Raw genomic sequence first — 13,462 nt, forward strand, 5'->3', positions numbered from 1 at the left:
AATAAATGGTCATTTTAATTTTTTTGGTGAACTATCACTTTAAAAAAAGAATTATTTGCTTATTAATTGTTTGCTTGTTTACTTATATTTATAATTTTTTTCGGTTGAAACGGGAATGGTTTGGGTGGGACGTATTCGATTTTTTTGAAAGTTAAATTCGCATTTTGATTTTACAGCCATGAATCATGATTTGCTTATTGTGAATGGCATTAGGGCAGGATATTCTCATTCTAGGGAGCATTTGATTGAATGAAAATCTGTGAAGTTGCAGGATGACTCTTTTCAGAAGTGAAAGACTGTGTATTTTAATGTTTTAAGGAGAACTTGATTTTGCTTGCTTTTAGCACAGCATAAAATGTTCAAATGGATAACATTTCACACAAAATCAGGTTTGTCTTGATTGAATGGACATTTTTTGTAAATAGTGCACTTAAACACCAGAGGGTAGGCTGAAATTGAATTCAATGATAGTCACAATACAAACAAGCTATCTCTTTTATTCCTCTGCTTGAAAGAGCTTCTCTTCACTAACTTATTTTGTTACTGTCCGTAAGCGTTTTATTCATTTCCCCCAATATAAACGCTGGAAACTTTATCTGTAGACATAACTCTGAAGCGAGATTAGAATAAGTAAAATCTGTTTGAAGCAAACAGAATCTCCTCTGACTGTTGTTTTAGGTTAGATATCTTCAGCTAGAGTCAAGCCCAAGGTAATTGAGCTGCTGTGTGTAATGGATTATATATATTCTTTTATATCAATGTTCCCACCGTCATCCCAACTTCTCGGTTGCTATGGCAATGTGTTTGCATACACAGAGCGCTGGAGCTTCAGTGTGAGGTCACTCATCTCAAGTATGCAGCTTGGCTGGAACAGTTTGCTGTTTGGGTGTCTGGAACGGCACATTCTTGCCTGTAATATTTTCAAAATGGTGAAGGCTGGGAGTTTCTGTGTATACTTTTTATGAGAGAAATGGATCCAATTTGGCTTATAACCGTAGAAATGTGTTATTGGTGGAGAAACTGTTGCAGGTTCAGGAGGTTCAATCGACTTAGCTGTGATGAATTGAAGTCATGTTTCAAGGAACTTCAAGACAATTATGTGTTAGTTTCTTCAGCATGTACTAGCAGAGTACATGATGCGTATCCGTTTTTTTGTCTCTGTCAACATATGACTCTTTGAACAAGTTACAAACAGGCCCAGACAGAATCTTTGGACTTGGTGAATTTGGACTGCTGAATTAAGGGTAAAAATCTGTTCAACTGAATTAAAGTACCCCTGTAGTCAATAATTGTATCCCTTAAAACTCCTCTTTGATCACCAAAATGACACATTTCAATGTTTTTTCCTGTGAAAAAGTCTTCATGCCTAAAAATGGCTTGAATGTACCTCTACCCTTGACTACGTTATCAAACGGCTAATAATGTGTTGTTAATGTTACACAACACATGTTTCTGTTCGCCAGTGGAGAAAGACGTAGTTCATCATAACATAATACACGTCACATACATAATTCACCCACTATATTGCTAAATGTACCCGTTTTTCATATCAACAGAAAAATATACCAGGATAACCTGGCTTCTCTTGAGACTCCCCTGCTTCAGAGTTGTCATAGTTAATGATATGCTGAAGCCCGCCCGCACAGTGACGTGATTGGTTACAAGGTAGTTTGTGAGGTCCGAAACACCGGCAATCGGTGCTGACATGAATTTCACATGGTTTGTCTTAAAGCATATAAAAAACACCACATAGACATATAAACAACATTAAAAACTTGATTTTCACCACAGGGTCTTTAAAACCGGTCAAAATTAGTATACTAATAGTATGCCCATTTTTCTTTTTATTAGTAATGTTATTGGCGATGTTCACTGTTGGAAACTTTTAGAAGCAGTAGTAATGTTGTAGCAGTGTAGGTTGCATGTCATATCAGATAGTTATATCTCTGTGATCTTTTCATCCAGAAGGCGACCAGTGGGACACCAACAGGACAGAATAGCTCTTTCCAGCTGGGTGATGCTGTCGTTGGGTATGTCCTATGTGGGATGTCTTCATTGTAGACTGCTAAATAAATGTCTCGCATGGGGAAAAATACAATAGTCTTTTGTAACCGGTCCCTTGTTTGGTGTGAAACTGTTATTGTGACTATTGTGAAGACATTCAAATGCAAAACTCCTACAGATATTGTTACAAATTTAAATGCATTTGGAAGACTCTTTTATTTAAAGCAACTTAGATTGCATTGAAGGTATACTTTGTTTTATCAGTTCATGCATTCCCTGGGAATTGAACTCATGACCTTGGCATTGCCATGTGCTCTACTGTTTGAGCTACAGAAAACCATGCAAATTATGTCTTTAACAAATCTTAGAAACATATTTTTAATTGGGCTTCATTGCCCTTGGGTGCAGATCACAGGAAGCATAGTTTAAAGTGAAAGAGTTTTCCTGTTTTAACTCGTGATTCTCTGAATACAGGATCTCCTGTTACATAACTGCCAAGTAAGAGGATGCAAGACACAGCAAAACTCGCACTCGGTTCTTTCTGTTGGCTACAGTATTACGAAGCCAGTCTATGTTTTTAAAGAGCAATGTCTAATGGCTCTTAGTATATCAGTGTTTGCGTATTTGACACTGACAGTTCTTTGTTAGTTTAGTCTAGGAAGACGAAACAAAACTGTTTAAAGATCTCCTGTCTTAAATAGCAGTTGAACTAAGTGTTACCCTTTTGTACTGTATAACAAGAGCTCAATTGACATGTAAATGTTTGCACAAAGAGAGTTGTGCCTCCCAGTAACTTATTCATAATCTAATTCTGAGTGTGTTTTAGAGTGTTCTATGCTGTTTACTTGTAGTGGAACAAATAACAGCTTAGAAAATTAGTTACTGTAGACTAGACTAACTTTAGATCTTGTTACAGTGACAGGAAGGTGTCATTGGAGGAATATGACGCCCTACTTGAGGACATTTGAGGTGTTACTTCAGACACTAATCCGATATGTCCTGTGGTCATATGTGTAAATATTTTTGTCCCTCGAGCGAAATGACGTCAGACCCTTTCATCGCAGATAGTTCACTCCCGACAACACTCAACAAGTTGAATTCACACGCTACATTTTGTGCTACCCTGTACAGTGAATTCCTGTCCTGTAGTTTCAAATAAAACAAAGTAGACATATAAATGAGCAACACTCGTGCATGGTTCTCTGAGGATTGAATCAAAGGGAAAACTCTCAGTTTAGACTAGACTATTCCAGATGGGCCAGAGAGGTACCAGATCAAACCAGACACTGAAAATCATTACCATGTGAAGGTTTTAAGAGGTAAAGTGAGAGACTGCAAAAAAGAAAACAGCCATTAACCACTTGCAGTGCTGAGAATGAGCCATATCAGGAAGGGAGACTTCAGCATAGGGGCTGGCAGTAGATCTTTTCAGGTTGTTTCCAAACGATGATATATGCTGATGGAATTTTAAAAGAAATACTGAGGGGGAAAAGTGGCAGAGAGTGATAGAATACATGTGGAAAGGCTCTTGTGTGTCTCAAAGTCTGCGTGAACAAGCCGTCCCAGCTGCAGAAACAATGCCATAGCTGTCCTGTAACTATCGGTGGGGAATTTCGCTCATGGATGAATGGTATAATAAGTAACCTGGGAACCAGCGCTCTCTGGCCTGCTTGAAGGAGAATGTTGAGAGGCCATCCTCTTCCAGAAATTGAACAATCAGCATCTAATAAAATTCACATGTACAGGCAAGTAGGTTACTGTAAAGATGAGCCACTTTTTTTACTGAAATTGTCATAAAGGAGAAGTTAGAAAAAAAGGAATTTCTTTTTGCCTCCTGTTATTGGTTCTTTATAAAAATGACTGATTGACTGTCATATCTGAAACATCCTGAAAATATGACGACCAGCCTGCAGTCAGAATTGCCTTGTGTTTCTGATACACAGTATGGACAGGACAGAGATTCACTCTGTTTGTCTGTGCCAAAGAATGTCTCTTTTCTCTCTCTTGTCTTTCAGGCACGCCATCCATGTCCCCAACAGCTGCCAAGTCTGTCATGGCTGCTGCCAGTGCCTGATGCTTCATAGTGGAAAGAGTAGTCATGGAGGCTGGGAAGGGTTTTAGATTCAAGCTGCTCTCTTGGCACACTGGAATTGAGCTCCATGCCAATGCACCTCACAGGGCCTTTGCCTCCTAAACAGGGATACCCCTTTAAGAGCCTGGGCCCCCAAAACAACTCCATCTACTCTCCCTGTGCCAGGCAAAAGGATTTATCCAACGTCTTTATATGTTGCTCATATAAATGCAACCTTACCGCACCAGTCCCCAGCGTTAACCTTGATAGTAGTAAAATAATTCCTAAAGCAACAAATTCCTGATGATGTAAGATTCAAGATGTTCTTTGACATTATTATATAGCTTTAATGATATCAGGAATAATGCATAAATGCAAGATACTGTAAAAATGTATGATCAGAAGAGATAGAGACTACTTAATAATTAAGAGACTATTTAATAATTCCTATACCAGTTTTTGTAGTGATCATAGTTGTAATTAAATGCAATATAAGAATTATGATTTAATATAAGTATTGTGTGTTCCTCTCATATATTTATTAGTGAAAAGATTTTTTTAGGCTGCCAATGTTAAAATGTGTAGGCCTATTTCATATGATTAATATTTAATGTTGATAATTATGTTATAGCTAATGCTTAACAATGTTAACAATTAGCCTTTTTGCTTAGTATGTTTATCACAAAGTTTTTATACATGAAAATATATTTTTTCCTCTTATAATATAAGGTGGTTGGTTTGTCACAAGGCGATACCCCTGATATAATGAGAAATTCCATGACTCATCTCAAACTTGCATCTGATTCCTATTAGCCTTTTGATGTCAGCTGGAGGACACAAGACGCGGCAAGTCCGATCCCACGATTGCATTTCAAAAGCTTGTTCTACTGCTCCGTTATGCTCTCATCCATATGTACACACACTGAGCCCATTAAGAGAATATTTAAAGCTTTAAAAGGTAATATATTCACATATGATGTTCTAGGATGGCGGGACTGTCACAGTTCCACTGCTGAAAATGTCTAGCATCAATAACCAGCACTTTCATTTCATCAGGGTCTTTGTAGGTTAACCGCGGGAGTGATATGAATGGGAATAAAATGCTGTGACTTAAGATACGGCCAAACTGTGTCCTGGTAGTTGGAATGGTGTCTGCATTCGGTGTTTGGAGCCAAACATGAAGTGTGATAGAGCGTTTGTGTCACTGCGGCCTCTGTACCATCTGCTGCCACTCTCGGTCTCTCCCTTCCCTGGGTATAACTGCCAGGTATTAATGAACCAGGGATAAGTACAGTCTGACCCTTTTTAGTCTGGGTTGATTTGATGAGAAAAATGGGTCAGTAGCTTTCTGTGCTGCTTTTCCTCTATTGTCTTAATATCTTGCTTTGCAAAATGTGTAGTTCCATACTGGATTTGTTACTTACAAAACTTGCAGCAATAGTTGCCATTTCAGTTTTAAAAGTGCTATTATTAGCACTTTCATGAGTGCTTCCCAACCTTTTCATCTTCTTTACAATTACACCCACAGACCCCTCAATAAGGGTCAAGGAGCCCTTCATCGAAACCAAACCAGAAATGTTTCCTTTTACCTCATATAGTGGATTATTTAGAATTATCATTACTTGTATTAAATTAGTTAGTGGTTCAGGAGTTTATTCCCTATACCATCTTGGATGTGAGCCTCAGCTATGTAATTTATATATCTGTAGCTCATAGGTTCAGAAAAATAAATTTTCTGGAAAAACAACAGTTTTGCATCACAACCCTACTTCTGTCAGGACCACTATCATCAAAGATGATTGATTGACTATTAGCATACAGTTTGGATTGGTGGTATGGTTCTGTTCTGTTCTAGGCAAGAACTCCCTGCGCATCCAAGCAGCCTAGCATGGATAAGAGCAGAGAGAGCAGAAATACCCCCCCCCCCCCATAAGGGTAAACAGAACAGAACCAACATAATGTATTGCAGATATCATTAATGTTGATATTAAATGTACCAAATAATTCAGGAATTTAGTTTGATTCAAGGGGAATTGGAATACCAAATCCTGACTGGACAAGAGGGGGAGCTGGGGGTGGAGAAGGGTAATGAGAAACGCGATAGCTGTTGACTGAAGGAGCTTATACACTGTAAACATTTTTTTAAAAAAGTAAGTTACCTGGTTGCCTTAAAATTTTGAGTTCAATTAAATAAAACATTTGAGTTAATACAATTAACATTTTTGAGAATCAACACCCTTTATTCAAATATTATTAAAAGATTTTGCAAGCATATTGCGTAATTGTGTTTTATGTGTAATAATGCAGTGAAACATACCAAATTGCGCTATTTTCATGATTTATCACATTTTTTAAATTGATGTGCTTCAGATACAATAATATTTTGAGTTTATATTTATTAAACCAATTTCCTTCATTGTATGAACTCACATTTTTAATTTCAATGAACTCAAAATTTTAAGGCAACCAGGTTACTTACTTTTTTAAGTTAAACCAACAATATTTTTTTGTGATAGACGTCGTATTCCTATAGAGTCTGGGAAACTACGTCATTGAGCATTGCATTATGGGTAGTCGCCGCCATGTTTTAGGACACGCTCAGGAGCATACAATGATAACAAATGCGAATCACCAGAGGAAAAAACGACTGTATTTACTTTACTACTTTTTAAGAACTCTTGCTTGCACTCACTTATAATAAATGGACTAATATTTGAATCTCTTACGTACATGAGCGCTCAGTCGTGCGGCCAGGACATTGCACATATTCATCACGTTTCATACAATGAGAAATCAGACGGCCGCCTTCTATCGCACCACACATTGGTTTGTCTTTTGCAGTTTATTTTTTAATAGCCTAACTAAAAAGTCTTTATCTGATAAATAACATAGTAAATATACTTATAGCTTGATCTCAGCCAGTGGATCATTTATTCAATCAACATTGCCTATATCAGATCGCCCTAATTCCTTAACGTGCATTAAAGGATAACAGATTATGGCTCGTAAAGCAGCTTTGAAATGATTTGTATTTGAAAGCGCTTTAGCCTACAGTACTAAAACGTTTTACTGGACTTAAATGGAACAAGTACAAGATTTCCTTCTACTGAGAGAAGCTGAACAATGAAGCATTTCCAGACGCGTTTCATGCATTATTTATGGTGTGAGCACATTCAAGCGGTTCAGAAAATATTCATCTGTAATATATCTGTTATAAATAATAAATACAAATTATAAAGACACATTTTGGCTAAGTTGTTTATTTCCGAGTGTTATGCTGCCTTCACGTGCTCTCGGAATTATCGTGAATAGGAGTTTCCTTGGTAAAAATTGCACATGAACGCGCTCCACTTTCGAATTATGAATCGGATGAGCTCGTAATCAGGACTTCAGAAGTGGGAATTGTCAAATTTCCGATAGCACGTGAAAGTAGCATTACTTTCACTTACTCTTGTTATTTCCAAGCTGGTAAACTGAAATATTGCGCGTGATTTGAGATATGTTTTCCACGCAGGTTGTAAAAGAGCGGCTATGGCAGTTCATAACACAGCAAGCGGTGACCATTCAAATGTGTTTTTAACTGTATAATACAAGTTTTAAAGTCTACCTCCACTACTACTCATTCTCTAATGTAGTGCAGTGTCCTAAAGACCACGAATGCATTGCGTTGCTGACGTCACGTTCCCATTCTCTATAGGTAGACGTGATCAGCTGACAGCTTGACTGACGTGACCTGCCAGAACTGACACTATTCGCTTGATTTTTTGGGAAATAAACAAACAATCATTAACATTTCACAGATTATTCAAAATGTTAGTTTGTGACTATCGATTTTATATTTTATGTTAAAAAAGACTATCCAACATTTTTAAAAGGGTCTGTGTATTTACAACAGTTCTAAATTATTATGAATAATTATAATCTATTGTGAATCAGTTATGTTGGGAATCACCGACCTACATGATGGTGTAACATTGGGGCTGTAATGAGTATACAAATGAAGGAAAATCCAACAAAAACACTATTAATAAGTAAAACAAACCGAACCGAGTAAATGAGAACGAACACTGAACAGAGAAAAATAGCATTTGTTAATAGATTTTTATTGAATATATTTGCTTATTCTATTGAGAACTACATGTTTGCCACTATTGCCTTTTTAGGATTTGAACTTGGTTCATAATGGATTAGAATTTACACCGTTGAACCAACACTGAACTGACTTGAGTTTGACGAATTTGTCTCATATTTGAAGTTGTCATTATTACATATCAATCCAAAGTTTTCAGTCACGTGACTGTCGCGGAGCCTTGGAGGGCAAGGTTGCTTTAAAATTCCGCTATTGCTATAATAGTGTCACAGAAACTAAATACTGTAAGCACTAAGCTCCGTGCGATCAATCAAAGTGTGGGCGGCTGTAACGTGTAACGCTGTAACCCGATAACTATATCACGAAGAGAAATCACAATGTCCTGTATCGACAACCTACCAATAATAAACGTGCTCACAAATATTACATGCAAATATATGATTGCCATGCCACGGCGGGCCAGACCAAAAACCTGCCCATAGCTTACCTTGTATGGCTGATGTCTGCTCTAAACAAGTCGGAGTTGGCTGGGTTTTGAATTGAAGATGTTGATGTTTATCACGTATCAGTTAGTTCACTTTCAAACGACAAAAGGGTTATGGTGTCCTGTCATCTTTGTCAAGACGTGTTTCTTTCTTAAACTGTCATAACTTACAGTTTAGCCATTTTTTAATGACAAAAAAGGCGCTGCTAGTTGGATTCGATACCGCTTATTGCCGCGAACATAACGTTACTACTGGCGTGACGTAACTGAAGAGATTAATTAGCATATTTATATTAATATTAGAATAGAGTTCTAATACATGACAAAATAAATCACATTTAAAATAATTACTTAAGAATTGTTAAACGTTAGAAAATAGTATTATTAAAAAATATATATTTCCCTGGATCTGACAGGATATGGGCAAGCTGTCAATGTGGGTGGGCCCAGGCCCACCCGTAGCTACGCTAGTGGCACAAGCCTGTCAAATTTCCATCTTAAAACAAAAATATGTGAACAAGATGCACGTTTTGGGCACTTATGATCCATATACAGCACCTGCTGCAGTATTTCAATCACTGAAAACAGCGGGACATTTTTAAAACGCTTAACGTGAAAAACACTATAGGGTGAGTTGCACCAATAAGGATTAAATTAAGCAAAGTTTAAACGATTTGTTGATATGGGTTTTATTTTAAATCGAGTTGTTGCACCACTTCATATTAAACACCGATTAATTACGCAGTAAAACGTTATAGAGCTGATCAAGCAGCAGACGGAGGTGAACTGACGACAAAGAATCCTTAGTGCAACCCACCCTTAAAGTGCCGTAATATACTAAAACAGTGATATTAAAAGATCAAATTCAGTTTATACCTTTTTGATGATGCACACTATATACAGGCGAGTAGATGAGGCAAGAATATGAACGCAACGTGTTTTCTTTATAATGGGTTTCGATGGGGAAAACACCTAACGAGAAACCTCGTGTTGCACTAATATTCTGTGTTCGTCTGCTTTCCTGTACATCAATAAGGTGTATATTGAATGTGGTATTTTAATATCACTGTCGTACCGCATTAATACTGACTACAAACCTGGTAAAAATGACTAGCGGCCAATGGAGGAGAGCCTTGTTTTGCCCTCCAGGTGGGCGTTCCTATAAGCGTGTGACGACACGTGAAAACTATGGATTATTGCAATATTTGACTGTTAGTGAATCCAGGTACAGAATCTTGTAATAAGTGGGGGAAAAGCATTGGATATCCATATCAAATATTGCAGTAGTTCACACAACACAAATCACCAACTCATCAGCTCGGGAATGTAATTACTGGTGTGCCTGAAATGCAAACAATTTATTTTCCTCTTTTAGAGGTATGCATGACAAAAATGTGCACTTTGCACAATTTAGCTTCTTAACGCTATGTTAAAATAGGAGGGATAATGTTGCCCATATGTACCCTGCTCAAGGGCACTGCTAGAGCACTACCACCCAGAAAAGGCTGGGTGAACTCACGCCTGATGCACCCCTGAGCGTTAAGTGGCAAATCCCAGTCATGGAAAAGAGTGTAATTACCACAAATGGCTGCCAGAGCACACTTGAAAGTGGAAAACGGTAATCATGACTGATTAATGAAGAGCCTGTTTGTTTAAGTGTCCCGTTTAATTAGGTAGTCAATTTATCATAGTTAGCAGCAGTAATTACTCCACTCCTTCAATATGTGGCGATGCTGTGATGGGGAAGGTCAGCCCTTTGAATGATAGCTGAAGCATGTAGGGAGCTTGTGGTTCAGACAGCCGCAGTTTCTCTACCATATTCCCCTGATTCACCAAGACTGACTTACTACAGTTATATAATGTCTGACTGGGTCGAAACCAACTATAAGTCATGCAACAGTTTTGTGTTAATCATTTGGGCGTGTGCTAAGTGTTTGTGTGGTATAAGGGAAGATGATGCAGCATTTTTGACAACACTCTTTTGACTGTGATATATTGTAAGGGCATTTTGGGGAGTTGCTGGCTCTATAAGCCCTGAAGCTGTTGTGCTGCAGTTTCATTTAATGAAAAAAAACAAAAAACGGTAGGCCTATATTATGGGGAAAAGGGATTAAGTTCCATTTCCAAATGATGAGATAATTAGTCTATTAAACATATTATATTATATAGCCTACACTGGCTCATTAGAATCATTCTCACATGAATTGGACAATACTGTACATTGGTTGCGCTAAATTTGTTTGATTCACTAAAAACAACATATAAGAGTCATTCTTTGGGGAATCGCTCTACACTGGTTGCGTTGTTTGTATTTGAGTCACTAAAAAGAGGTTACGTGACTACATGCACAATATTGTCGAATTGCTTTGGAAGAAGTTGATAGCATGTTGGTGACATCTATTTAGTGCGCACGCGGTTTCTGCATCACCTCTCAAAATATTTCCTTTCAGAAGTTAAATTGACATTTATAAAAATATATTTTATGATGTAGTATGTATGTAAACGGCTTTTGTTTATCAGGATGCTTGTACACAACAGATGTCAGACATGTATGGAATGATTGCCATTTATTTTTGAGTGACCTGTCCCTTTAAGAGCATAAAGCAGCCATTCTGTGAAAAGTCCCTTTTCTGAATCATGCCTTTATAAAACATTTCCATTTTTACAGCATCAAGGAGTGTAGTCTGATGACTGTGCTACTGTGCAAAGTTCCACTTCTGAATCATACTGAAAAAAATATTACAGTACAGAGTTCAAATTCTGACGTCGTTATAAACAAATATTTCCTAGTGGAGCTCATATCATCCGCCCTCATTAATTTACATTGTTAGGCTAAGGTGCAGTTTTATTAATACAGCTTCAATACACAAGCAATGTCCTCATATGCATCTCGCAGGTGCAGTGATCAAACATTTGTTTCAATTCTCTGAAATGGCTAGAAATGCCCCATTAGATTTTCATAGAAGGCAGATCTTAATTCTTTCTCTTGTCTTTGTTTTGCGAGTGCTGATTGAGAACGTGCTTAAGAGCGGGAGGTAGAGGAAAGAGTTGCATGGGAGCTGATGTGAACAGGCCTGCTTCCTGTGACAGAATTATTCACAGCCCTCTGCGGTTCACAGCTCTTCCCATCGGCTAGACATCACAACGCCTAGCCAGACACCACAACATGCTGTTTTTCTGCTATTTTCACTGCATTGACCACAAGCTGTAATTTAGCTGCGTTAATCCTTGCAAAGGAGTTTGGTGGAGGGGAGAGTGTGGGCAGGACGTGCTGCGTGTCTCTCACCCTTGCTCGGCGGGGAGATGTCTGGTCTCCCCTGCTCTGGGTTTGGAGCTGCTGGATAAGACCAGGCTCTTGTGAAATGAGCAACTGCATGCTGTGCCACTTAGCTCTCTCTGTATGCTATGTTTACTGAGGTCTGGAAAATCGTGATAGACTTTTTTTTGACAAAGTTTGCTAACAGTCTGCACTCTCAAACTGTGATGTATCAAAACAGGCCCGAACTGAGGGGTTCATGGTTTTACTGATTAACTCAGTCCAATTAGTAAATGCTGGTAGATGCTACACCATATAGCTGCGGAAAAGAGTGTCTTTCTCCATTGAATGCCATTCAAAAGCCATGCAGTGTTGGGGAAAGTTACGTTTAAAATTATAATATTGTGTTACTCTCTAAAAAAAGCAACTAATTGCATCATTTGGTTACTTTTTATGGAAAGTAATGCGTATTACTTTGCGTTACTTTTTCTCAAATGGCTGGGCTTGCTAGTTTGTTTTTAATAACAACATCAAAAAAAGATTTTTGGCAAATGTAAAGGCACCAAAAGGGAAACGAATAAGCTTCAGGCTGAAGGAAATGCAAATGAATGCCTTTACAGTAGAGGGCGCAGCTCAAACAAACCCTTTAGCTATGCTGCCATTCTGGATTGCAGAAGAAGAATCGTTGAAGAAGGACGCAGGAGAAATAACTCTTAATTCAGAAGAAAAATAAATGTGATGTTATCTATAGTAATTTTTGCTTAGTATGGTTGAATTGGATCATCTAAGCAAAGACATTGGTTAATAAAGTGACATTAAATACAAAGTATATTTGAGTAATTAAATTAATTAAATATTGCATGTTTGTATAATATTCTGAGTTTTCATTTCACTGTTTTTATAATTTTTTAAGGAATACTGAATGAGTTTTTGTGCAGTAAGATAAGTAAAAGCATATTCACATTTAGACTCTGCACTTAGTCAATAAATGGGAAAACAAAGTATCCTGCATTACTTATTTGAAAAATTTATTCAGATGTATTGTTGTAAATTTAAAAGTAATGTTACTTTACTAGTTACTTGAAAAAAGTAATCTGATTATGTAACTCACATTACTTGTTGTGTTATCCCCAACACTGAAGCCATGTATTCATAATTGTCAATAGTATACATTTAATGTTCTTTTTATGCATAAATAGTCATATAAAATATATAGTTAGATATAAATTATAGTGTAAATAGTTAAAGGCAAGACACTATAGAGGCAAAACGTCCAAAATACACCTTTTTACATCTTATCCGTTTGCGTCTGTAAATTTCAATCATAATGCATTTCCGTTCCTCAAAATGTATATTTTTTCTCATGCACCGAGTTAGGAAACCCATCTGTGAAAACTTTTATTTATAATGTGTTTTGTTATTTCGAACAAAATACAATTTTGAACCTGGCTTTATCTAATTTTCAGATTTCTGTTCTGCAAATGTATGTAAATTAGGGCATATTTAGGCCCTATTTGCAAATTTAAACGTACAATTTTAGAAAACAATTGCAATACA

General features: G+C 37.3%; 1 protein-coding gene across 3 annotated transcripts in view; it reads right to left on the reverse strand.

Annotated features, from left to right (window-relative positions):
• The window catches only part of rap1gapa (RAP1 GTPase activating protein a), a 154,109-nt gene that overhangs the window by 26,171 nt on the left and 114,476 nt on the right, over positions 1-13,462 (reverse strand). The gene's annotated exons all lie outside the window — the stretch shown is intronic.

The sequence above is a fragment of the Gobio gobio genome, assembly GCF_949357685.1.
Source record: "Gobio gobio genome assembly, chromosome: 21".
NCBI classification, from domain to species: domain Eukaryota; kingdom Metazoa; phylum Chordata; class Actinopteri; order Cypriniformes; family Gobionidae; genus Gobio; species Gobio gobio.